The 5259-nt window shown below is 47.6% G+C and overlaps 1 pseudogene; it reads left to right on the top strand.

Annotated features, from left to right (window-relative positions):
- The first annotated feature begins 1198 nt into the window (after positions 1–1198).
- On the top strand, positions 1199–3002 carry LOC146187963 (protein max pseudogene; annotated as a pseudogene).
- The last annotated feature ends 2257 nt before the right edge of the window (positions 3003–5259 follow it).

Consider the following 5259-nt stretch of genomic DNA (forward strand, 5'->3'; position numbering starts at 1 on the left):
AAATTAATTAGTTCCAAGCACACTTCGTGGGAAACCATTATCACTATAATTTTCCATTTGTAGGCGCATGGCGGTTGTTCCCCCCAAGGGATGTAACCCTAATAGAAAAACCGATTTATTGCTTAGAGCAGTTCCACGTTTGCGCGATCTGGCCAACACTGATGTTAGAGGCGGGTATTGACGCACACAGAGAAAAAAAAAGCACACTTGGAAACTGCTGCAAAACGCCATATTCCAAGAATAACTTGGCCGAAACCATAATATTTCAGTTCTTTTGTGGCGCATCATGCTCCCGAAGAAAGCAAAACTGAGCCTTTTAAAAGCGCAGAATAAATTGGTTAGATGCGAACAGCTTGGTTTACTAAAGTCGCGGTCTTCCGCAAAACAAATCCGCAATTCGCTGTCTCAGTGACAGTGTTCAGGTCAGTAGGACCGGCTTCCGCGTAAGTACCAACTTTCGGATTTATAACGCACGTCATTCAACCGAGAAAATCGCTAAAAATCTTTTGAAAAATTACCACGAAACCAAATGATAAACCGAACATGCACACTACTGCTAATCTAACCAGACAACGGCTTACGTTAGAGAAGATGCAAGCTAGCTTACACATTATGCGGTCAGCAGAGAGGAATCAGACGATCGTGAGTCAGTTGGACATGGAATGAACCTTCTTTTTCTACTGAGAAGCAAAGATGCGGCGGCACGGAATGTGATGTACACGGCAAAGAAGCAGAAATGCGGTATTCAATAATGCGCACCGTTTAGCTTGCCAGCATGAGGCCCAGAAAATATTACCATAGACAAAAAATATCAAGATAAGCAAAGCATAATGACATGCATAGCAAGGTACCTCTTCTAAGCGAAAACAAGTATTTTCTTTTTTTTTTTTTTTTTCACTTGGAGATAATTGGCGAAGACAGAAAACGACCTCTATATTTTAAGGCATAGATTACACTGTTTAACTATGATGCCGCAGGCCATTCAAATCTTTATTTCTTATTCTTTCAGCCGCCTGCATGCGGTCGTATCACTCTGATTCTGGCGCGAGAAGAAATTCTGTATTTCATATTTCATGCTTGTTGTTGCAAGACGCAGCTTTATCAGTGTCTTTGTCGCGCAAGATGCGCCGAGATGTGTATCGAATATTCCGGCCGCTCGTCTAATTTTCCGCAATGTTCTAGGTGATGCCAGTCACCGTTTGTGACTTTATCTAGATGATTCCTAGCCGCCTATAAATTGAGCGTTTATCGATGTGACGACATTCAGTTGTAAAGGCGGTGCGTTGTAGAGACGGGAGACTACTCTCTGCGACCATGGACGCTGTCTTTCCGTTGCCCGGCTCCCGTCAGCAATAAGAATGGGCGATGAAACACGCAACAGGAAAGGCGAAATCGACCCTGAGGAGAGGGCTCACCCCAATGATCTGCAGCAGAGGCGAAGGGACGACATGCAGTTCGGCTTCAACAGTCTACGTGATGCCGTGCCGACTCTGCATGGCGAGGCATCGCAGCTTCAGATACTGAAGAAGGCCACCGACTACATCCAGTCTACGAGGCGTAGGAACACTGCACATCAGCAGGACATTGAGGACCTGAGACAGCAGAACAAGCTTCTGGAGGAACAAATTCTAGCGCTGAAGAAAACCAGAATGACCACTGGTGGTGGCCACTCGAACGGTTCTGTGCTCAACGACATGAACATCAGGGGCGACTCCGTACCTGCTTCTGACGGAGGTTCTGGCTCCGAGAGCTCTGAAGACACCGACAACTCTTCCAAGGGTTCCCAGAAAAAGTCCAGTCCCGATTCTACGCCCGTGGACCTCTAGAGGAAGCCACTGCGGTTCCTTTGGAGTTGGCTCTTCTTTCGCACTGAGCAAGCGTCGAGGAACAAGCTGTGGCTTCAATGCAACTGCGACGATGCGGTGTACAGGACCCGCTTGCTCGCATGCCTTCTAATATTTTTTTTTTATTTTATATCGTCTTGTTCCTAGCTTTATCAAAGACTAGGCGCCGATTATGCGCTCTGTATGCATGTGTACGCCTTTGGGGGAGTTTTGGCAAAGTATTTAAACGTTATTTATAACTTCCTCACAGTTCTTATCCTGGCCCGCCATAGTGTCTACGTTGTGTGGTTTTTCATACGTGAACCTTTATAAGCGGACAGGAACCACTGTTTGATGGCCTATCACCTACCTTCCGCTGCTGCACAAACGGCAGTCGGCTCGGCCTACTTCGTGCCCTAGCTTACTAGTAATGTCTGGCTGTGGTCAGCTCGAAGACTCTGTGCGGAATTTCCTAATTTTTTTTTTTGACACTTTGAAATAAATGGTGAAGACCTGCACCTTGATCTGGCTTCCTCCGGCCCAGGTTCTCTGGGCTCAACGGTGCACCACAAGCTTCCGCGGGATAGCTGTCCTGGTCCTTGGTGCAGATAAGGCAGCGCACGAAGTTGGCTTGTCGTTTTTCCAAGAAGCGAGAGTTGCAGCGTGAGCCAAATCCAGGCACGCAGAAAGGTAGATGAGACAGGCGCTGGCGAAAGTTTGTGTCCGTGCTGTCTTCCTCTCCGTGTATTTTATTTTTAGCTTCTTGGCTTTGCTGCGCGCGCTTCTTGTGGTTGCAGCATTGGTGTGTCGTGTTGCTGTTGAGACGCTTGCAAACTACTCGTGAAGTACGGTGTCTGTGATCCTGGCTCATCAGTTTGCTGTTGTAGCTTTTGGACACGTGCGTTACCTTTATGTGTTTATTTTGGGAGCATTGAGTCGATGCCTTTTTAAGGGGGCGTAATGCCGCAAACCACTCAAACCTTTTTTTTTCTTCTTTTCTCGGCGGAAGCCGGCAAGCTTTCTAATCACTGCAATTCTGGAGCCTGTATCAATTCTCTATTCTTTGTTTGTTCATGCTCGTTGTCGCGACACTCTGCTTTATCAACTTCTTTGTCGCACAAGACGCGCAGAGATGCGTGTCGACGATGCCGGCCACTCGCGCATGTTTCTACAAAGTTCTATGGTTTGTTAGTTACGGTTTGCGGCTTTATATGTTTCATTGCCGCCTTTTAACTGAGTGTTTGTCGTTGTGAAAGCATGCGTAGGTCGACCCGCTGAGCACTATTGTTGCTATCGCAGCCACCGAGTTCGGTTCTTTTGCTGGCGCAAGTCAGCCCAATAAAGAGTTGATTCCTGTGAAGATCAAGTCTACTAATTTGTTTCCGACGTCATTGTCACCACTATGTGATAATATGAACGGTTTCTCGAGTTCTCTGCGCGTTGTTGGTAAGGCACCTTTTTTTCTCGTCCTGTTAAGAATAGTAATCCTGAAGTCGTTTGTAGTAATGTCCCTCACTTATCTCTTTATATTTATTATCTGCTACCCGAATTCATAACTGTTTTAGAGGATCAGATTATTTATTGAACTTTGAAAAAATACACAGTAACTGTGTACGCAGATTAGTTATGGGAAAGTTGAAATCTTAATGAAATGAAATAGCTATTACTAGTCGCCCTGAGCTTCCCTGAATTAGCTGCGACGAACGGAACAGTTTAACATAGGATAAATTGTTTACACCGCCGTTTCCTAAAGGTGCGGGTATACTCCGACGTAGCGCGAGCGCGCGCGACTCGGCGACGTCACGTCGGCCAAAACGCGACCTGCTACACTCCAACGGCACTCGACGCCGGCGCGTTCGGCGGCTTCCGGCGTGGTCCGACGGCGCCCGGAGCTGAATGCAGCAGTATGCAGCATTATACTTGAAGTATATATGTTTGAAATCTGTGTTTAAAATAAAATCCAGGGTATTGTGAGGGCGCCGCGAATATATTTTGGGCATAGTGTACGTATATTTTCATGTGTATCATTTTCCATACCCCCCGCCGGGATGGCGCCGTGGTTACGGCGCTCGACTACTGTTTCCAAGGACGCGGGATCGAATCCCGGCCTCGGCGGCCGGTTTTTGTTGGAGGCGAAAGGCAAGGCGCCCGTGTGCTGTGCGATGTCAGTGCACGTTAAGGAACCCCAGGTGGTGGAAATTTCCGGAGTCCTTCACTACGGCGTCTCTCATAGCCTGAGTTGCTTTGGGACGTTAAGCCCCACAAACCAACCAAACCAAATCATTTTGCATACTTTGTATATCTGCATGTAATGCTACATTTGTCTACCTATGTACTGTTCCTTGCCTTGTGTAATTGTTCTTTTTTTACTATTTTATAACGTACACTTGGGTTGATGTATACTACGTTTTGTCTGTCTTCCTGGTTGCTTTCGTGCACCAAACTGACTGAATTGTTTCTGTTTTGTTTTCGTATGAAGCAAAATGTTCATTTCACGGAGCTCCTGGTACCTTTCCTGCAATACTGCTGTTTGGCAAAGGCTTTGACGCAGCTGCGTTGATGGCCAGTCAGCAGTAATTGTAACCTAATTTTATATTTCATAGCTGAAAATAAGTAGAAAAATAATACCACTCAGTGCAGAATAGAAATGTGCCAACGGGCGTGGCAGTACGGCAAGCGCTTGCTAGCATTTAAACTGCGCGCCATGACGCAGCACATTTCAGCATTCCAACAGCGCCTTTCACGAAAGCGGATGTGCGTCAAGCAGCCGCTTGGTGCGCTACAGTCAATTGGGCCGCTGGGCCCTATGGAAGTGTCCGCTCTTTGCCCTTTCTCTATGGTATAACCGCGTCCTCAGTGTTACACACGCGCCCAGGCATCCTTCGATCGCCGCCGTCCCCCACCATTGTTGGTATCCAGTGTTGGAATCGTCACTGAGATCCCATTAGGGCGCCTGGTCCAATCATTGTCACTTTTCTGGTTTCCCCGTCAAGGATGAGGGCCTTACACCCTTCGGCTGGCAGGGTTTGTTCATTGAACGATATGCCGACCTTTAAAAAGTGGAGTTCGTTTCCAAGCTGCGCTGCCTCCGGGCGATGGGTGCAGTCGGCGCACTACTGGGTAGGCGGTGTTTACAGTTTGCAACGCTCTTTTAAAAAAAAAATTGGTGGTGGCTTACCTGCGTTAAGCCTGGATATCAGAAGCGAAAAGCTTCGGCGAAAACTGCCGCTTCTAAAGTCCGGCGCGGCTGGCGTGCACGGCGCCGCGGCGCGCATGCGCACAAGACGTACTCGAGGTCTGGTACGTTTTCGTTGTGCATTTTCGAGCAGACGACAGGGCACCTGCAGTGAGGGACTCGTTGCCTATCGAGACACTAATTACTGTGGCGATCAAGGCAATGATACGATGTGTTTACCGCGAATGTTCAAATGGCACA

Source organism: Amblyomma maculatum, chromosome 5 (genome assembly GCF_055883805.1).
Source record: "Amblyomma maculatum isolate TAMU_Amacu chromosome 5, ASM5588380v1, whole genome shotgun sequence".
In the NCBI taxonomy this organism is placed as follows: Eukaryota; Metazoa; Arthropoda; class Arachnida; order Ixodida; family Ixodidae; genus Amblyomma; species Amblyomma maculatum.